At 50.1% G+C, this 22228-nt stretch overlaps 1 long non-coding RNA gene across 1 annotated transcript; it reads left to right on the forward strand.

The window, feature by feature from the left end:
- The first annotated feature begins 108 nt into the window (after positions 1–108).
- Positions 109–12118, forward strand: LOC141048986 (uncharacterized). The gene is made up of 3 exons (XR_012220225.1): positions 109–186; positions 10516–10574; positions 10815–12118. It is a non-coding gene; the product is annotated as an uncharacterized lncRNA (long non-coding RNA).
- Positions 12119–22228: the final 10110 nt, after the last annotated feature.

The raw sequence follows: 22228 nt of genomic DNA on the forward strand, positions 1-22228 counted from the left end.
GTAAATACCACGATGACGCGACCCACATGGGCATGGCCATAAAGAAGGAGCTGGCGGAGAGTGGAGCAGAGGTGGTCACATGACCGGGAAGTAGGGGAGGGGGCACTGCTGATGCGGCCCTATGGAGGGAAGGAAAAATCATAAAGGAAGTGATTGCAGCGGCAGCGGCGAGCTGTGACGGGAGAGGTACTGACGGGACAGAGACGGAGAGGGCGGCGAAAAGAAGTCTAGGAGGGACATGGGGGGCAACTGGGAGAACAACGGGTGAGAGGAGGGGGAGGAAATGCATGGGGAGCAGTCTATGGGAGAAAATAGGGGGGTGGGAGAAAGGTAAGGGGGATGGGGGGGAGAGGAGGAACGTGGAGAGCAGGTCTGTGGGAGAAAGGTAAGGGGGATGGGGGGATGGGGGGGGGGGGGGGAGAGGAGGAACGTGGAGAGCAGGTCTGTGGGAGAAAGGTAAGGGGGATGGGGGGGAGAGGAGGAACGTGGAGAGCAGGTCTGTGGGAGAAAGGTAAGGGGGATGGGGGGGGGAGGAACGTGGAGAGCAGGTCTGTGGGAGAAAGGTAAGGGGGATGGGGGGGAGAGGAGGAACGTGGAGAGCAGGTCTGTGGGAGAAAGGTAAGGGGGATGGGGGGGGGGAGGAACGTGGAGAGCAGGTCTGTGGGAGAAAGGTAAGGGGGATGGGGGGGGGAGGAACGTGGAGAGCAGGTCTGTGGGAGAAAGGTAAGGGGGATGGGGGGGAGAGGAGGAACGTGGAGAGCAGGTCTGTGGGAGAAAGGTAAGGGGGATGGGGGGGGGGGAGGAACGTGGAGAGCAGGTCTGTGGGAGAAAGGTAAGGGGGATGGGGGGGAGAGGAGGAACGTGGAGAGCAGGTCTGTGGGAGAAAGGTAAGGGGGATGGGGGGGAGAGGAAGAACGTGGAGAGCAGGTCTGTGGGAGAAAGGTAAGGGGGATGGGGGGGAGAGGAGGAACGTGGAGAGCAGGTCTGTGGGAGAAAGGTAAGGGGGATGGGGGGGAGAGGAAGAACGTGGAGAGCAGGTCTGTGGGAGAAAGGTAAGGGGGATGGGGGGGAGAGGAAGAACGTGGAGAGCAGGTCTGTGGGAGAAAGGTAAGGGGGATGGGGGATGGGGGGGGGAGAGGAGGAACGTGGAGAGCAGGTCTGTGGGAGAAAGGTAAGGGGGATGGGGGGGAGAGGAGGAACGTGGAGAGCAGGTCCGTGGGAGAAAGGTAAGGGGGATGGGGGGGAGAGGAGGAACGTGGAGAGCAGGTCTGTGGGAGAAAGGTAAGGGGGATGGGGGGGAGAGGAGGAACGTGGAGAGCAGGTACGTGGGAGAAAGGTAAGGGGGATGGGGGGAGAGCAGGTCTGTGGGAGAAAGGTAAGGGGGATGGGGGGGAGAGGAAGAACGTGGAGAGCAGGTCTGTGGGAGAAAGGTAAGGGGGATGGGGGGGAGAGGAGGAACGTGGAGAGCAGGTCTGTGGGAGAAAGGTAAGGGGGATGGGGGGGGGAGGAACGTGGAGAGCAGGTCTGTGGGAGAAAGGTAAGGGGGATGGGGGGGAGAGGAGGAACGTGGAGAGCAGGTCTGTGGGAGAAAGGTAAGGGGGATGGGGGGGGGGGAGGAACGTGGAGAGCAGGTCTGTGGGAGAAAGGTAAGGGGGATGGGGGATGGGGGGGGGGAGAGGAGGAACGTGGAGAGCAGGTCTGTGGGAGAAAGGTAAGGGGGATGGGGGGGGGAGGAACGTGGAGAGCAGGTCTGTGGGAGAAAGGTAAGGGGGATGGGGGGGAGAGGAGGAACGTGGAGAGCAGGTCTGTGGGAGAAAGGTAAGGGGGATGGGGGGGGGGGAGGAACGTGGAGAGCAGGTCTGTGGGAGAAAGGTAAGGGGGATGGGGGGGAGAGGAGGAACGTGGAGAGCAGGTCTGTGGGAGAAAGGTAAGGGGGATGGGGGGGAGAGGAAGAACGTGGAGAGCAGGTCTGTGGGAGAAAGGTAAGGGGGATGGGGGGGAGAGGAGGAACGTGGAGAGCAGGTCTGTGGGAGAAAGGTAAGGGGGATGGGGGGGAGAGGAAGAACGTGGAGAGCAGGTCTGTGGGAGAAAGGTAAGGGGGATGGGGGATGGGGGGGGGAGAGGAGGAACGTGGAGAGCAGGTCTGTGGGAGAAAGGTAAGGGGGATGGGGGGGAGAGGAGGAACGTGGAGAGCAGGTCCGTGGGAGAAAGGTAAGGGGGATGGGGGGGAGAGGAGGAACGTGGAGAGCAGGTCTGTGGGAGAAAGGTAAGGGGGATGGGGGGGAGAGGAGGAACGTGGAGAGCAGGTACGTGGGAGAAAGGTAAGGGGGATGGGGGGAGAGCAGGTCTGTGGGAGAAAGGTAAGGGGGATGGGGGGGAGAGGAAGAACGTGGAGAGCAGGTCTGTGGGAGAAAGGTAAGGGGGATGGGGGGGAGAGGAAGAACGTGGAGAGCAGGTCTGTGGGAGAAAGGTAAGGGGGATGGGGGGGAGAGGAAGAACGTGGAGAGCAGGTCTGTGGGAGAAAGGTAAGGGGGATGGGGGGGAGAGGAGGAACGTGGAGAGCAGGTCCGTGGGAGAAAGGTAAGGGGGATGGGGGGGAGAGGAGGAACGTGGAGAGCAGGTCTGTGGGAGAAAGGTAAGGGGGATGGGGGGGGGGAGAGGAGGAACGTGGAGAGCAGGTCTGTGGGAGAAAGGTAAGGGGGATGGGGGGGAGAGGAGGAACGTGGAGAGCAGGTACGTGGGAGAAAGGTAAGGGGGATGGGGGGGGGGGAGGAACGTGGAGAGCAGGTCCGTGGGAGAAAGGCAAGGGGGATGGGGGGGGTGAGGAACGTGGAGAGCAGGTCTGTGCGAGAAAGGCAAGGGGGATGGGGGGAGAGGAGGAATGTGGAGAGCAGGTCTGTGGGAGAAAGGCAGGGGGGAGGAGGAACGTGGAGAGCAGGTCCGTGGGAGAAAGGCAAGGGGGATGGGGGGGAGAGGAGGAACGTGGAGAGCAGGTCTGTGCAAGAAAGGCAAGGGGGATGGGGGGGAGAGCAGGTCTGTGGGAGAAAGGCAAGGGGGATGGGGGGGAGAGGAGGAACGTGGAGAGCAGGTCCGTGGGAGAAAGGCAAGGGGGATGGGGGGGGGGGGAGGAACGTGGAGAGCAGGTCTGTGGGAGAAAGGCAGGGGGGAGAGGAGGAACGTGGAGAGCAGGTCTGTGGGAGAAAGGCAGGGGGGAGAGGAGGAACGTGGAGAGCAGGTCCGTGGGAGAAAGGCAAGGGGAATGGGGGGGAGAGGAGGAACGTGGAGAGCAGGTCTGTGGGATAAAGGCAAGGGGGATGGGGGGGAGAGAGGAGGAACGTGGAGAGCAGGTCTGTGGGAGAAAGGCAGGGGGGAGAGGAGGAACGTGGAGAGCAGGTCCGTGGGAGAAAGGCAAGGGGGATGGGGGGAGTGGAGGAACATGGAGAGCAGGTCTGTGGGAGAAAGGCAAGGGGGATGGGGGGGGGAGAGGAGGAACGTGGAGAGCAGGTCTGTGCGAGAAAGGCAAGGGGGATGGGGGGGGAGAGGAGGAACGTGGAGGGCAGGTCTGTGCGAGAAAGGCAAAGGGGATGGGGGGGGAGAGGAGGAACGTGGAGAGCAGGCCTGTGGGAGAAAGGCAAGGGGGATGGGGGGGGAGAGGAGGAACGTGGAGAGCAGTCTGGGAGAGACATGGAGAGAAGTCTGTGGGAGAAAGGTAAAGGGTGTGGAAGCGACATGGGGAGAAGTCTGGGAGAAGAGGAACATGGGGGGCAGTTAGTGGGAGGGGGATGGGAGAGAAGAGGAATATAGGGAGCAGTCTGGGAGAAAGGAAAGGGGGATGGGAGAGACATGGGGAGCAGTCTGGGAGAAGGGAGGGAATAGGAGGAGAAGGAACATGGGGAGCAGTCTGTGGGAGAAAGGAAAGGGGGATGGGAGAGACATGGGGAGCAGTCTGGGAGAAGGGAGGGTATAGGAGGAGAAGGAACATGGGGAGCAGTCTGTGGGAGAAAGGTAAAGGGGAGGGGAGAGCCATAGGGAGCAGTCTGGAAGAAAGGAAAGGGAGAGGCGGAACATGGGGAACAGTCTGGGAGAAAGAAGATGGAGCGACAGGAAAGCAGTCTGTGGCAGAAAGGGATGGGAGAGAGGAGAGACATGAGGAGCAGTCTGTGGGAGAAAGGAAATGGGTATGGGAGAGAGGAGGAACATGGTGAGCAGTCTAGGAGAAAGGAGGAGGGACTAGGTTAGAGAAGCAACATGGGGAGCTGTCTGGGAGAGAGGAGCTGCATGAGGAGAAGGAGCTATAGGGAGCAGTTTATGAGAGAGAATGCATGGGGGCAGTGTGTAAGAAAGGAGGGGTATACTGTAGGGAGCAGTATCAGGCATGGAGTGTTTCTCTAGTCACCTTCCACGACAGCCACCTTGGAGGTTGTCTCCCCGCCCTAATAGGGAACAGGAACACAGAGCGGTTAAATAACCCTCCCCTTCCTGCTACCTCAGTGCTTTTCCTGTCCCCTATCGGGGCATGAAGAGGTTGCAAGGGGCTGCCGTGGCCAGTGAGCGGAGTCCCTATGTACTCACAGCTGGGCAGTCGAGATCGGGGGGGTCCGCCTCTCCTCTTCCAAGCGCTGCTCCCTTCTCCACCGCTGGTGTGACTCGGGACGTCGGCTGCCCCTCCCGCGCCCTCCGGGGTAAAACGGGGCGGTTTGGTGCCTGCCGGGGTCTTGCAGCAGCTCCCTGGCTTCCTCCTTCCTCCCACGCTGCATTGGAAGCCGCGTGCATCTGAGGGGGCGGGCAGTCGCAAATGTGGTATATGTGGTGCCAGGTTTCCTTCTGACTATGAGAAGTTATGCCAACCTTGTGCGCAGAATATCCTGCGTACCGAGCAATCCTCCCTATCTGACAGCATAAAGACTCTCATTAGACAGGAGGTTCAGACCTCCATGGCAGCCTAGACCCCAGTGGCTCAGGGCCCTCCCCAAAAAAGAGGAAAAGGGCACCTACGGAAGCCAACTCAGGTTCGGGAGAAGTCCGTTCCTCAGGATCGGAGGATATTTGGGAAAATGAGGGCTCCACGTCCACCTCCAAACACGATGCGAAAAAATACTATTTCTCCTCTGAGGATATGGAGGAGTTGGTCTCCATGGTAAGAAATACCATGGGAGTGGTGGAGGAGGAGGTCAAGCTCTCAGTCCAGGATGAGATGTTTGGGGGGTTGAAACCCAGGGGTAGAAAGGGTTTCCCGGTTCATGAAGTTATACAGGACCTAATAGCTCAGGAGTGGTCCTCCCCCGAGAAGGCACTCACTGTGCCCTCTGAGCTAAAAAATCGGTTTCCCCTAGAAGGTGACAATTCCGTGTGGGAGATCCCTAAGATAGACGTTCAAGTCTCTAAAGTTATTAAGAAAACGTCCCTGCCCTTTGAAGATGCTTCCCAATTGAAGGATCCTATGGATCGCAAAATGGAAAGTCACCTCAAAAAGTCCTGGGAAGCTTCTACGAACCTGCTCAAAGCAAATATTGCATCCACCTGCGTAGCCAGATCTTTGTTCTTCTGGCTGCGTACGTTGGAAGACCACCTATCAGGGGCTACCCCCAGAGATGAAATCTTAGACTCCCTGTCAATCCTCCAAAAGGCAACAGGTTATTTAGCCAATGCATCAGGAGAAATGGTACGGGTAGCAGCAAGGTCCCTAGTCCTCTCAAACTCGGCTAGAAGAGCCTTGTGGCTGAAGTCATGGGGTTGCGACATCACCTCCAAGACAAAACTCTGTGCCATCCCCTTCCAAGGGTGCCACATGTTCGGGCCTGTCTTGGATGATATTCTTGAGAAGGCTTCAGACAAAAACAAATCACTGCCGGAGCAGAAATCCACCAAAAGACGATTTTTTTTGTCCTTCAAGAGAGCAGACCTCTCAGAAGGCATTCAGAGGGAAAGGCAAGACGGGTCGATGGAGCTACCCGAAAGGGGGTAAAGGAAGAAACATCCTTGTGCAGCAACAGCCCCCGGAGAAACAGTGACTCCCGGGTCGGGGGTCGACTCACTCAGTTTCTCGCCCAGTGGCAGGCCGTGACCTCGAATCAGTGGGTCCTGCATACTATACAATTTGGGCTGAAGCTGGAGTTCGAGCACCCCCCCCCCACATGCCCTGAGAATTACCCCGGCACAGTCCCCAGATCTTCAAAAGTTCCCGTTGCTTCAGATAGAAGATCTGTTACGGGAAAGAGTGGTCTCGAATGTACCTCCACAAGAGATTGGCAGAGGACATTACTCTCGCTTGTTCCTGATAAGGAAACCCTCAAAGACAGACTCATCATAAATCTCAAGCCCCTGGACCGCTTCGTCAAATACCGAAGATTCAAGATGGAGTCAGTGAAATCGGCGATCCCGCTTATCGGATGGGGCTGGCAGATGGCTACGATAGATCTCAGGAGTGCTTATTACCATGTTCCCATTCATCCGGATCACCTGAAGTTCCTGAGGTTCGCGCTCTCCCACAACCAAGGGATCAGCCATCTCCAGTTCAATACCCTGCCCTTTGGCGTATCCCCGGCACCAAGGGTATTTACGAAGATCATGTGGGAAGCGATCATCTCCATTCGTCTTCAAGGGATATGCATTGTGCCATATCTAGACGATCTGCTGATCGTCACTCCATCGGTAACCCGACTGAACCAGGATGTATCGAAAGCCCTACAGATACTCGAGTGTTGTGAGTTCATTTTCCCCTCCGTCACTGGGGTCTGGTGAACTCCCTATTCTGGTAAAGGAAGGTAATGAGCCTGATTATCAGGCACCTGAGTCTAATGAGGATGACTGGCTGAGTGGAGTCACGGACTGGATATAAGGCTGCCGACGCCCTTCTGCCCTGCGGGTGATTTCTCTGTGGACTTCTAGGACACCAGTCTGATTCCTGCTCCTCTAAAGCTAAGTTTTCTGTTTTGCCTGTTAGCTTTTTGTTTTTGTTTTTCTTGCTTTTCAGTATTCTGCCATTCCCTGCTGGGGTGAGCTGAATCTCCTTTTGCCTGTAGCTCTGTCTTCAGTATATTCCTGAGTACTGACATAGCTTTTTTTGAAGCCTAGCGTCTTCAGGGCCTTTTTCACTGTCAGTCTGTTGGCTTTTATTTTCATAGGGTTTTTCACGGATTGCAGACAGCAGCCTTCCTGTCCTTTTCTATCTAGTTAGCTTGGGCCCCTCTTTGCTCAGTCTATCTTTCTGTCTGTGTTAGTATTTTCATCTTGCTTCACCGTCATATGTTGGGGGCTGCCTATTGCTTTGGGGTCTGCTCTGGGGCAGTTTAGATTTCCCCTTTCTTTCTTTAGGCCTATTTAATTCTCCGGCTGTGATCGAGGGGTCTAGGGCATCGTAGCAACCCCCCACGGCTACTGCTAGTTGTGTTGATAGGTTCAGGGGTCTGCAATCCGATAGCTGCCAACTTCTCTGGTTTTCTGGACTTAGCTAGCATTTCTGTTTTTGCCTCCTACGGTGACTCAATCATAACACTTGAGACCCTAGGGTGGATTCCGAATCTCCAGAAATCGGCCCTCTATCCTTCCCCGAGGAAAAAATTCCTGGGGATCCTCTTAGATTCGGAGAAGAGGACGTCCTTTCTTCCCGAGGATCGTCAGGCAGACCTTCGGCAGAGAATAATTCGGTTAAGGGACCAAAGAGCACCGACGCTGAGGGACGCCATGTCTATCCTGGGTTCCCTGACATCATGCATTCAGGCGGTATCCTGGGCACAAGTTTACACGCAAGTCTTCCAGTCATACGTCCTGGTAAATGCAAGGAAGTACCCAAACAATCAAGAAAGGTTCCACTTCCAGGACACGTAAAATCGGCCCTCTTGTGGTGGCTGAACTACCGGAACTTGAGACGAGGCGTAAGCTGGGATCAGCTGCTTCTGAAGATATGTACCGATGCCAGTCTGAGAGGTTGGGGAGCCGTGGTCGAGGATTCATACTTCCAGGGACGGTGGCCCCAGGACATAAGATCCAGATCCTCAAACCTAAGGGAATTGTCGGCAGTGGAAGAATCACTGAAAGCCGCATCTGCCCTTATCAGGGACCATCACGTTCGGATATACTCCGACAACGTGACCACGGTGGTGTATCTCAGACACCAGGGGGGCACGAAGTGCGCCAGTCTAAAGAGGGTGGCAACAAGAATCTTCCTCTGGGCGGAGAAACACCTGTTATCTATTTCTGCGGTGCACCTGAAGGGGTCAGAAAACATCCAGGCGGACTTCCTGAGCAGGAAGGACGTCCATCTGGGAGAATGGTGTCTGAACCTGGAGGTCTTCCAGGCTCTAGCCTCGAGATGGGGAAACCCAGAGGTCGACCTATTTGCAATTGCGCAAAATACAAAAGCGACAACCTATTTCTCCCTCAGTCCCACGTACGGAGCCCGGGGGACGGATGCATTCGCCCATCCATGGGTCTTCAGTTTGGCCTACGCCTTTCCCCCAATCCCTATGCTGGCAAGAACGTTACAGAAGATCAGGGAAGACAGGGTCCTACAATCCTCCTACCCCAAAGGACCGACCTCCTTTTTCAGGGTCCCTTACTGCACCCAAACCCCGCCAAGTTATGCCTAGCAGCTTGGTTATTGAGGGCAACATTCTAAAAGCCAAAGAGCTATCGGATGAAGTAATCCGAACCCTTCAAAAAAGTAGAAAGCCGGTAACAAACGCTTTTTACGGCAAAATATGGAAAAAATTTTGCTCCTGGTGCCTTCCGGGGGCCCCTGACCCCGCCCATTCCAATATTGCCCAGGTACTAGATTTCCTACAAAAAGGGTTAGATCTAGGACTCACCCAAAGCACATTCAGGGTGCCGGTATCTGCCCTTAGCTCCTTTTTTGACCAAGACCTAGCCAAACACCGTTGGATAAAGCGATTCATGACCGCGGCAGGCAGAATTCGTCCTTCACTCCCTAATCGGGTTCCCCCCCGGGATCTTAATTTAGTACTCAATAGCCCAGCGCAGGCCCCGTTTGAGCCCCTGTCAGAAATTCCATTAAAAATTCTCACACTCAAAACAGTGTTTCTTGTGGCAATCACATCGGCTAGGCGGATGGGGGAGCTACAGGCCCTGTCAGTACAGGAACCATACCTCCTGCTCAACTCGGACAGTATAGTGCTACGCCTAGACCCAGGGCTGTGGAGTCGGTAAGCCAAACCTGCGACTCCGACTCCTCAATTTCCCTTACACCGACTCTGACTCCAACTCCGACTCCACGACTCTGACTCCCACACATATTGCTTATATTTAAGTGAAAAATTTATTGTAGTACAATGTGAACCTCAGACATTTAATCATTTTTATGATCCAATAATCAAGATATTTAGATAGAACAGAATATATATATTGGTGTACTATCCGGTTTTCATTCTTTTTTGGTACAGATACGATATGGATAGACAGATATGGATAAATGGATAGAGCAGATTTCTAATCTGCTTTTGCTATTGAAAACATTATCTATGAGCTCAAAAACCTTTCAGGTGATGCAGTTTTTTGAAAAGATGATCAGCTTTTGCAGCTGAAAAATGTATCCTCAAAAAACACAGGAAAAACACTGTGTGTGAATGTAGCCTTAGATCAGGAATAGAACAGTCATTTATAGGACATTTCATAACTTTCCCAAATTCCTATGAAAAATATTCAGCACATCCTGCATTGAATTACTGTACCCAATTTATTATATATTTTAGGAGTCGGTCCATTTTATACCGACTCCGACTCCACCAAAATGAGCACCGACTCCACGACTCCGACTCCACAGCCCTGCCTAGACCCCTCCTTTATGCCCAAAGTGGTGTCAGACTTTCATAGAAGTCAGGATATCGTGTTGCCCAAATCCTTCTAATACGAAGGAAGAAAAATTCCATACCTTGGATGTCCGCAGAGTGGTTCTCCATTACCTCAAATCAACCAGGGATTGGAGAATCGATCAGAACCTGTTCCTTCAATATTCAGGAAGGAATAAAGGGAAGAAAGCGGCAAAGAACACGATAGCAGGTTGGATCAAGCAGTCCATCTCCCTGGCATATTCCTCAAGACATCTCTCTCCTCCCGAGTCGCTAAAAGACCACTCCACTCCCATCAGTCGCTACATCCTGGGCAGCAAGAGGAATCGCGTCTTCGGAGCAGATATGCAGAGCTGCCACCTGGTCCTCTGTACACACCTTTACCAAACACTATAGACTGAATTTCAATAGCGATCTGACATTCGGCAGATGCGTCCTGCAAGCCGTAGTCCCTCCCTAAAAAATTAACGTTGGCATGACTCCAAGGTGGCTGTCGTGGAAGGTGACTAGAGAAAATAGAATTAGACTTACCGGTAATTCGGCTTCTAGGAACCTTCCACGACAGCACTAATTTTCCTCCCTATACTATATGTTTGCCTGATGATTCCTGCTCTACTGGCCGTAACTATTCATGCTAGTGTGTCAGAAAAAACACTGAGGTAGCAGGAAGGGGAGGGTTATTTAACCTCTTTGTGTTCCTGTCCCCTATTAGGGCGGGGAGACAACCTCCAAGGTGGCTGTCGTGGAAGGTTCCTAGAAACCGAATTACCGGTAAGTCTAATTCTATTTTCCTCCCTGTGAGGAAGAGGTGGGTCCTCCTCTATGTGGGGAAGGTGTGTTGTATGACAGTGACATGCATTGTGATGTTGTAAAGAAGATGGCAGGATGGCTTTCTGCACTGAGGTGGCCGTTATGACCTCATGTCCCAGAGGCTGCGATGTCAGACTTCTCTGCTCGTGATTTGTTTTGTCCTTTGAATTCATATAATGTGCTGTTTTACCTTTTTTGTAGGCTGAAAACGATTTCAGAAATGTGACGTGAAGCTAAGAAGAGTGCTCTGAGTGTCAGATGTCTTCGTGTGTATATATCGTCACAGTATAGAGTTGCTTTGCTGTTGTAGGATTTGTGACCAAAAGTTGCGTAGACAAATTCTGAATAGAGTATGCATCATCTTTTTAATGAAAGCATATACTAATATACTCTACTTGTAGTCCCATACCGTAGGACATAAAGGTACATACTTGTTCTTGCGTGGCAGCGGTCGTCTTGACCTGTCAGAGTGTGATACCCTAATTGGCTGAACGAAGAGTTCCAAAGCATTATGTTCATGATCAAGTGACTGCTGCTTTAAAGATAATCTGTTGCTTGGTATTTGCTACCCTGCGAGCAGCATGATGTAGGAGCAGAGACCCTGATTCCAGAAATATATCACTTACTGTGCTGGTTGCTGCAGTTTTGATACATTCACTATTTTATCTTTTGCAGATGTACCTGTTTTCCTAATGCGGAGCTCTGTATAACTGCTCCCCCACCACTGAATCGCAGCTTTCTGTTTCTGTGTACACTGTGTGTAGGCAGAAAACTCAATTAGTGGTAGGGGTGCGGTTATGCAAAGATCATAAATACAGAGGTCTTCCTGGCTTCAAGTATACTAGTCCTCTGATGATAATCACCTGCTGATAAGTGATTTATCAAAACTACAGCAAGCAGCCCACTGAGTGAAACATTACAGGAATCTGGGTCTCTGCCCCTATATCATGCTATTCTCAAATTAGGTGGCAAAAACCTCGTTACGGATGTCTTTTAAGTCCTCTAGAGGCTAAGAGTAATAAGATGAAATAAAGTTTCGCAAAAGCAACAACCATTTGTTCATTCAATTTATTGTTTAACCCCTTTACCCCCAAGGGTGATTTGCACGTTAATTACCAGGCCAATTTTTACAGTTCTGACCACGGTCCCTTTATGAGGTAATAAATCTGGAATGCTTCAATGGATCTTGGCGATTCTGAAGCTGCTTTTTCGTGACATATTGTACTTCATGATAGTGGTAAAATATCTTTGATATGACTTGCATTTATTTATGAAAAAAACGGAAATATAGCGAACATTTTGCAATTTTCAAACTTTGAATTTTTATGGCCTTAAAACAGAGAGATATGTCACACAAAATAGTTAATAAACATTTCCCACATGTCTACTTTGCATGAGCACAATTTTGGAAACAATTTTTTTTTTTTTTTGTTAGGAAATTAGAAGGGTTAAAAGTTGACCAGCGATTTCTCATTTTTACAACAAAATTTACAAATCCATTTTTTTTTTAGGGACCACCTCACATTTGAAGTCACTTTGAGGGGTCTACATGGCAGAAAATACCCAAAAGTGACACCACTCTAAAAACTGCACCCCTCAAGGTGCTCAAAACCACATTCAAGAAGTTTATTAACCCTTCAGGTGCTTCACAGGAGCAGAAGCAACGTGGAAGGAAAAAATGAACATTTAACTTTTCGGTCACATAAATGATATTTTAGCAAAATTTTTTATTTTAACAAGGGTAAAAGGAGAAAGTGGACAGATAAAGTTGTTGTGCAATTTCTCCTGAGTACGCCGATACCCCATATCTGGGGGGGGAACCACTGTTTGGGCACACGGCAGGGCTCGGAAAGGGAAGTGCGCCGTTTGACTTTTTCAAACCAAAATTGGCTGGAATTGAGATTGGACGCCATGAAGCATTTGGAGAGCCCATGATGTGCCTAAACAGTAGAAACTCCCCACAAGTGACCCCATTTTGGAAACTAGACCCCCCCCCCAGAACTTATCTAGATGTGTGATGAGCACTTTGACCCTCCCCCAAGTGTTTCACTAAAGTTTATAATGCCTGGGTGTGAAAATAAAAAAATCATATTTTTTCCACAAACATCTTTTAGTCCCCAATTTTTAATTTTCCCAAGGGTAACAGGAGAAATTTGACCTCAAAAGTTGTTGTCCAATTTGTCCTGAGTACGCGGATACCCCATACAGTTGAGGCCAAAAGTATTGACACCCCTGCAATTCTGTCAGATAATACTCAGTTTCTTCCTGAAAATGAAAAAACACAAAAGAGAATGAAGCAAAACATTGATCATTTCCCACAAAACTCCAAAAATGGGCCAGACAAAAGTATTGGCACCCTCAGCCTAACACTTGGTTGCACAACCTTTAGCCAGAATAACTGCGACCAACCGCTTCCGGTAACCATCAATGAGTTTCTTACAATGATCTGCTGGAATTTTAGACCATTCTTCTTTGGCAAACTGCTCCAGGTCCCTGATATTTGAAGGGTGCCTTCTCCAAACTGCCATTTTTAGATCTCTCCACAGGTGTTCTATGGGTTTCAGGTCTGGACTCATTGCTGGCCACCTTAGAAGTCTCCAGTGCTTTCTCTCAAACCATTTTCTAATGCTTTTTGAAGTGTGTTTTGGGTTATTGTCCTGCTGGAAGACCCATGACCTCTGAGGTAGACCCAGCTTTCTCACACTGGGCCCTACATTATGCTGCAAAATTTGTTGGTAGTCTTCAGACTTCATAATGCCATGCACACGGTCAAGCAGTCCAGTGCCAGAGGCAGCAAAGCAACCCCAAAATATCAGGGAACCTCCGCCATGTTTGACTGTAGGGACCGTGTTTTTTTTCTTTGAATGCCACTTTTTTCTCCGGTAAACTCTATGTTGATGCCTTTGCCCAAAAAGCTCTACTTTTGTCTCATCTGACCAGAGAACTTCCAAAACGTTTTAGGCTTTTTCAGGTTTTGGCAAACTCCAGCCTGGCTTTTTTATGTCTCGGGGTAAGAAGTGGGGTCTTCCTGGGTCTCTTACCATACAGTCCCTTTTCATTCAGACGCCGACGGATAGTACGGGTTGACACTGTTGTACCCTCGGACTGCAGGGCAGCTTGAACTTGTTTAGATGTTAGTCGAGGTTCTTTATCCAACATCCGAACAATCTTGCGTTGATATCTCTTGTCAATTTTTCTTTTCCGTCCACATCTAGGGAGGTTAGCCACAGTGCCATTGGCTTTAAACTTCTTGATGACACTGCGCACGGTAGACACCAGGGCTGTGGAGTCGGTAAGCCAAACCTGCGACTCCGACTCCTCAATTTCCCTTACACCGACTCCGACTCCGACACATATTGCTTATATTTAAGTGAAAAATTTATAGTACAATGTGAACCTCAGACATTTAATCATTTTTATGATCCAATAATCAAGATATTTAGATAGAACAGAATATATATTGGTGTACTACCCGGTTTTCATTCTTTTTGGTACAGATACGATATGGATAGACAGATATGGATAGATAGAGCAGATTTCTAATCTGCTTTTGCTATTGAAAACATTATCTATGAGCTCAAAAACCTTTCAGGTGATGCAGTTTTTTAAAAAGATGATCAGCTTTTGCAGCTGAAAAACGTATCCTCAAAAAACACAGGAAAAACGCTGTGTGTGAATGTAGCCTTAGATCAGGAATAGAACAGCCATTTATAGGACATTTCATAACTTTCCCAAACTCCTATGAAAAAATATTCAGCACATCCTGCATTGAATTACTGTACCCAATTTATTATATATTTTAGGAGTCGGAGTCGGTCCATTTTATACTGACTCCAACTCCACCAAAATGAGCACCGACTCCACGACTCCGACTCCACAGCCCTGGTAGACACAGGAACATTCAGGTCTTTGGAGATGGACTTGTAGCCTTGAGATTGCTCATGCTTCCTCACAATTTGGTTTCTCAAGTCCTCAGACAGTTCTTTGGTCTTCTTTCTTTTCTCCATGCTCAATGTGGTACACACAAGGACACAGGACAGAGGTTGAGTCAACTTTAATCCATGTCAACTGGCTGCAAGTGTGATTTAGTTATTGCCAACACCTGTTAGGTGCCACAGGTAAGTTACAGGTGCTGTTAATTACACAAATTAGAGAAGCATCACATGATTTTTCGAACAGTGCCAATACTTTTGTCCACCCTCTTTTTTATGTTTGGTGTGGAATTATATCCAATTTGGCTTTAGGACAATTCTTTTTGTGTCTTTTCATTTACGACAAGTTAAATGAAGATAATAATACCAAAGAATTTGTGTTTGCAATCATTTTCAGGAAGAAACTGAGTATTATCTGACAGAATTGCAGGGGTGTCAATACTTTTGGCCACAACTGTATGTGGGAGAAAACTACTGTTTAGGCACACGTCGGGGCACGGAAGGGAAATAGTGACGCTTTGGAATGCAGACTGTGATGGTGTGGTCTGTGGGCGTCATGTTCCGTTTGCAGACCTGTGTAGAGGTACCTTGTACAGTGCTGAGGGCGCTGCCATCACCATGCATGGTGGTAAAGAGAAGGACATCTCTCTTGTACTTGACCAATAGCAGGTGGTCGCTACATTGGGCTCTGCTGTCACCCCTTCTGCCCAAGTGTTTTCAGGAGCGCTCTGATTTTTGCGGTCATTACCGCAGGCTGCGGAACCTCGTGCAGAGAGGGATTTGAAGAGTGGGATGCTGGTCTAAAAGTTATAGGTGTAGAGGTGATGACCTTTATCCAGCAGTGGGTGTACCAAATCCCACACAATTTTCCCACTCACTCCCAGGACAGGAGGACATTCAGGGAGTTAAATCCTGGTGTCTTTCCTTCGTAAACTCTAAACCTGTGTGTGTACCCTGACTTACTCTCACACAGTTTGTAGAGTTTAATTCCATACATAATTCCATATCCGTGCCTTCCCTTAAAATGAACTAAGGACTCATCCATGCCGATGTCCTTTGGGGCATGTACATAGTTAGCAAGGCAGAAAAAAGTCGTAGTTACTCACCGGTTAACGGTATTTTTCGGAGTCCATGACAGCACCACCTGAGCGAGGGGATCCGCCCTCCAGGAACAGGAAATCCTACAGATACATAAAGGCAGCACCTCTCCCACGCATCAGTTGGTTTACAAAGCACAAGAGGACCACCGAAGTTAATAGCACAATTTATATACAATACTCTACACGCCTATTAATTACCCGTGTACATATAAGAGGAAGAAGTGCACACCCAAATTAAACTAAAGGGAGGGAATATCCGGGTGCTGTCATGGACTCCAAAAAATACCGTTAACCGGTGAGTAATTACGACTTTATTCGGTCGTCCATGACAGCACCACCTGAGAGAATTACAGAGTAATAATTACTTTAGGGAGGGACTACAGCCTGCTGAACCCTGACACCAAAGGAGAGGTCTGAGGAAGCACCCAGGTCTAGTCTATAATGGTTATAAAAGGTGCTCGGAGAGGACCAAGTAGCTGCCTTACATATTTGGTCGATCGAGACCTCCGATCTCTCTGCCCACGAGGTTGCTATGGCCCTGGTGGAATGCGCCCTCAGCTTGCCAGGAGACAGTTTGCCCTTAGAGGTGTATGCTAATGAAATGGCCTCCCTAATCCACCTCGCTAGCAAGCTTTTTAAAGCCCTAAGGCCCTTTCTGGTGCCATGATAGGAGATAAACAAGGCATTAGCCTTTTTCCAGGGGTCGGTAACCGCCAGGTACTCTAGGAGACATCTAATGTCTAGAGTGTGTAGTTTCCTTTCCTCATCATTCGTGGGATTAGGGAGGAAGGATGGAAGGACTATCTCCTGAGTTCTATGGAAACTGGAGGCTACTTTAGGCAGATATGCTGGATCAGGTGTAAGAATTACCCTGTCGTCCCTGAATTGTATGTAGGGAGGAAGTCTAGATAACGCCTGGATGTCACTTACTCTACGGGCTGATGTCAACGCTACCAGAAGAGCTACTTTAAGAGACAGGTTTTTTTGTGGAGGCTGATGAGATCGGTTCACACGGGGCCTCCGTCATGGCCGTGAGGACTAGGTTTAGATCCCACGGCATAAATTTTTTTTTTACTACTGGTCTGGACCTGCCTGTTGCCTTAATAAACCTATTGATCCAATAGTTATTGGCGATGTTGCAGTTGAAAAGTGCCCCTAGAGCCGGCACCTGTACTTTAAGGGTGCTGGTGGAGAGTCCCATGTCCAGACCTCTTTGTAAGAACTCTAAGATCTGTGCTATGGGAGTGGACTGCCCAGCTACTACCCCTGATCCCTGAAGGAGTCTTTTCCAAATCCTGATGTAGATTTTAGTTGTAATTGGCTTTCTGCTTTTGAGCAGGGTGTTAATTAGGGCTGGGGAGAAACCTATCTTTAGTAGTGCCCGTTCAAAATCCACGCCGTCAGATGTAGGCCAGCCACCTGAGGATGGTAAACTGGGCCCAGGGATAGGAGGTCTGGGATGTTTGGTAGGACCCAAGGGTCGGACACCGACATGGTCCTGAGGCATGAGAACCATGCCCTCCTGGGCCAAAATGGGGCGATCACTATAATCCTCACCTTGTTCTTCCTGATTTTCCTCATCACCAAGGGTAGAAGGGACAGGGGAGGGAAGGCGTATGCTAGCCTGAAGTCCCATTTGGTCAGAAGGACATCTACTGCCAGAGGGTTCTCCCTGGGATTTAGAGAGCAGAACTGAGTCACCTTCCTGTTCTCTCTGGTGGCGAAGAGGTCCACTTCTGGCTTCCCCCATTTTTTTACGATCAGGTCGAAGATGGAGGTTTTTAAGGACCATTCCCCTTGCTTTAGAATGTTGCGGCTTAGGAAATCTGCCGCAGTGTTTTCTTTTCCTTTTATGTGCAGAGCTGTTAAAGACAGGAGATGTTGCTCTGCCCATTGGAACAGCCGCTTTGCTACCTCCATCAGGGGCCTGGAACGAGTCCCACCTTGGTGGTTGATGTAAGCCACTGTGACCTGATTGTCGGAGAATATTCGAACATGGTGACCCTGTAGATACACAAAAAGGTTTTTGACTGCCTGCTCTACGGCTGTTAGCTCTTTCTGATTGGAGGACATTTCCAACTGATGGTATTCCCACAGGTCCTGGATCAAGATTTCCCCCATGTGGGCCCCCCAACCCGTAGGACTTGCGTCTGTGGTGACTACCCGAGTTACGTTATATTCCCAGGGCACCCCTCTGGCTAGATTGTTTTCGTCTAGCCACCACTCCAGGGATTTCAAAGTATGTTGGGACAGAGTCAACTGGCCTTCTAGATAACCGCCCAGGATCTTTTGATGGCGTAAAACCTCGCCCTGTAGCACCCTTGTATGGAACTGGGCCCACCGGACCGCGGGGATGCAGGATGAGGATGAGAGAGCCCAGGAGGGACATTGCCTTTCTAAGAGACATGGTAGGGCTATTGGAGGCATTCAGGACCTGCTGACGTAGGCAAACTAATTTTTCGGGTGGAAGACAATACTCCTGATTCTGCGAATCTAGGGTTAAGCCCAAGAACTGCTGGACTTTCATGGGCTGTAGACGGGACTTCTTAATGTTTAATAGCCACCCTAACCATTCCTGAGCTGATTTTGCTTTTTGCAATTGATCCAGACAATGGTATGCTGTTTTGCCTACAATAAGGAAGTCATCCAGGTAGGGGATTACTAGGATGTCTACTTCACGCAGATGGGCCATAACTTCCGCTATAACCTTAGTGAACACCCGGCGGGCGACTGCTATACCAAAGGGAAGGGCGACATATTGAAAGTGCTGTAACGACCCCTCTAAATGAACCGCCACTCTAAGGAAACGCTGATGAGACGCATATATGGGTATATGGTAATAAGCGTCTTTTAAATCCAACACCACCATAAAACAATTCTCAAACAGTAATTTTATTGTGGAATTGATTGTTTCCATTTTGAAAGGTCGAATGACCAGGTATCTGTTGAGTGCCATCAGGATGATTATGGTCCTGTAAGAATTGTCCGGTTTACGGACCAAAAATAGGGGGAGTAAAAGCCTTCGCCCTTCTCCGCCTCTGGTACCTTTATCAGTACACCCTTATGGCATAGGTCAAGAATTTCAGTCTCTAGGGCAGCCTCTTCTGCCAGGGAAGACCTGAGCGGGGTGACCCTAAAACTGTTCCGGGGACACAGGCAAATTCTAGCCTTAGGCCTGAGGCTACCAACCCCCGGATCCAGTCACTGTTTGAGATCTACGACCAGGCTTGGTAGAAGGCCAATAGTCTATCTCCCACTGGGACCTCTAGTCATTGGGGAGGTTTCATGGTCTCACGGGATACTTCCTGGCGTCCCCCTCCAAACATAAACCCGGTACCTCTTTTCTTTTTATCTTCCCATCTGCCGCGGTCCCTGGATGATCTCCTATGGAAAAATCTCTTCCTAGCAAAGGGACGCCTATAGGAAGGGGTGGCCAGGGAAGGGAATTTCTTTTTATCGTCGCCAGCTTTCTTCAGGAGTTCATCTAGGACTGGTCCGAATAGATATTCTCCCTCACACGGGATGGAGCAAAGCCGGGATCTGGCCTGGATGTCCCCGGGCCAGCATTTCAGCAATATATAGCCCATCGGGATGCATTTGATAGCCCTGCGGCTTTGGCCGCCATCCTTGCGGAATCTGCCGAGGCGTCGGCTAAAAAGGCTGCCGCATCCTGGATGGTAGGTAGGGTTTTCAAGATAGACTCCCTCGAGGCTCTGTCCTCTAACTGTATTTCCAGCTGGTCCAGCCAGACCATCATAGATCTGGCTGTGCAGGTAGCTGCTACTGCCGGTCTCAGGGCGCCAGCTGACATTTCCCATGTCCCTTTCAAGTAGGAGTCCGCCTTTTTATCTAGTGGATCCTTTAAAGAGACCATGTCATCAAAGGGGATAGCGGATTTTTTGGACGCCTTAGCCACTGCTGCATCCAATTTTGGGGCTTTGTCCGATTTGTTCACCACGGGGTCCTCAAAGGGATATCGCCATTTAAAATCTGGTGGTAGGGAGCCTTTCCTTTCTGGTTTCCTCCATTCCCTATTGATCAAATTTTGGACCTTGTCATTTAACGGGAACGACTTGCGTTTCCTGGGGTCTAAGCCCCCGAACATTAGGTCCTGCGCTGACCGTTCTGGTTTTGTGTCTGTTACCCCCATGGTAGCCCTGACTGCCTTGACTAGTTTGTCCACTTGTTCCAGACCCAGGCAGAAACGACTGATGTCTTCCTCTGAAGAGGACGCAGACGCGGAGTTGGAGGGCTCTGAGGAGTCTTCATTTCCTCTAGGGTCAGCTGAAGAGCCTGACCCTGAGAAACTTGCTCTCTTTCTTTTCCTAGATGACTTCCCCTGGGGTACGGACTTTAGGGCTGTAACTTCCCTCCTGATAATTTCCCTTAGACTTGTAGCGAAGTCAGGGGTTCCTTCCGCCACCTATAGGAGGGGGGACAGGGTAAGGAAGTATGCATGGTAATTTTTTGGGACTACTCCCCCTTTTTTTTTTTTTTTTTACCGTCTGCCGTATACACGACTGGCACAGCCTTTTAGGGTAGGGCGCACTCCCTGTTTTTTTGCCTTGTCAGCGCATTTCTTCCCCTATAGGAGGAAAACATAAGGGGAACACTGCATCAGGGCACATTCACGAAGATCTCTTACCCTGAGCAGAAGGCATAGGTACCGGATCACGGGGGTGCGAGCTGGATCCTTCGGCCTAGAGGAACTTCTAAGGACGGATTGTCCAGTTCGTTTTTTCTTTTGCTGGGAGCTGGTTTGGGACCTCTCTGAGGTACGCTCCTGCTCTTGGTCCAGCTGGGCCACGGGAGTTTCCGTCTCCATTTCTGCACCTGAGCTGAAGCCGCTCTGCAGTGCTTCTGTGCCCTTTTATCTTCCCCCCCGGCAATCCGGGTTCACAGGTGTCATGGCCAGGGGCAAATTCGCCCCCCGCCCCGGCCGCTATGTCGGCGCCCGGCGACGCACTTGGGAGAGAAGCCGGCTGGCATCTGACTTCCGGCCCGGCGCTACCGGCCCCGCCCCCGGCCGCGTCACTTCCGGTGCGAGTGAGCGCGCGGGGACACGCAGGCTCCAGCGCCATGGCCGCGCCCCATCCCACACAGCACCCCCTGCACGCCACCGAGACACAGCCGCCCGACCTGGACTGAAGGTAGACCGCACCTGCAGGACCGGGGGGATCCATACTTACCCGCCGGCCCCGGAGACTGGCATCCGCCGGACCGCGCTCCCACCTGTTCCGCACACAGACGTGGAACCCTACCCGGGCCCACTGTGGCACTTCCAGGGGACTCCGCACTGCCCGCGGTAGGGGACCCCCACACTACCTGAGTCGGACAGCCAGCCTGGGGATTCCTTCATCCATGGTGGTATGATCTGTAGGGAATCCTGTCCTCCAGGAACAGGAAACCAACTGATGCGTGGGAGAGGTGTCGCCCTTATGTAGCTGTAGGATTTCCTGTTCCTGGAGGAACCCTCTCTCAGGTGGTGCTGTCATGGACGACCGAATAAAGACATTTGTCCATCCAGTTCAGCCTATATTCCGACAGAAAAAATCCCATGATGTGCATCCTTCTAAAGAACCTAATTACTGTAAGATACAATATTATTACGCTCCAGGAAAACTTCCAGGCCTCACTTAAACCCCTCGACTGAGTTCGCCATCATCACCTCCTCAGGCAAGGAATTCCAGATTCTCACTGCCCTAACAGTAAAGAATCCTATGTTGGTGGAAAAACCTCTCCTCCAGATGCAGAGAATGCCCCCTTGTGACTGTCACATTCCTTGGTATAAAGAGATCCTCAGAGAGATATTTGTATTGTCCCCTTATATACTTATACATGGTTATTAGATCACCCCTCAGTTGTCTTTTTTCTAGACTAAATAATCCTAATTTTGCTAATCTCTCTGGGTATTGTAGTTCCCCCTTTCCCTTTATTAATTTTGTTGCCCTCCTTTGTACTTGCTCCAGTTCCATTACAGTGGGGCAAAAAAGTATTTAGTCAGTCAGCAATAGTGCAAGTTCCACCACTTAAAAAGATGAGAGGCGTCTGTAATTTACATCATAGGTAGACCTCAACTATGGGAGACAAACTGAGTAAAAAAATCCAGAAAATCACATTGTCTGTTTTTTTTTCATTTTATTTGCATATTATGGTGGAAAATAAGTATTTGGTCAGAAACAAAATTTCATCTCAATACTTTGTGATATATCCTTTGTTGGCAATGACAGAGGTCAAACGTTTTCTGTAAGTCTTTACAAGGTTGCCACACACTGTTGTTGGTATGTTGGCCCATTCCTCCATGCAGATCTCCTCTAGAGCAGTGATGTTTTTGGCTTTTTGCTTGGCAACACGGACTTTCAACTCCCTCCAAAGGTTTTCTATAGGGTTGAGATCTGGAGACTGGCTAGGCCACTCCAGGACCTTGAAATGCTACTTACGAAGCCACTCCTTCGTTGCCCTGGCGGTGTGCTTTGGATCATTGTCATGTTGAAAGACCCAGCCACGTTTCATCTTCAATGCCCTTGCTGATGGAAGGAGGTTTTCACTCAAAATCTCACGATACATGGCCCCATTCATTCTA

Source organism: Dendrobates tinctorius, unplaced genomic scaffold, assembly GCF_039654945.1.
Source record: "Dendrobates tinctorius isolate UK_male_01 unplaced genomic scaffold, ASM3965494v1 ptg000139l, whole genome shotgun sequence".
Classification (NCBI taxonomy): domain Eukaryota; kingdom Metazoa; phylum Chordata; class Amphibia; order Anura; family Dendrobatidae; genus Dendrobates; species Dendrobates tinctorius.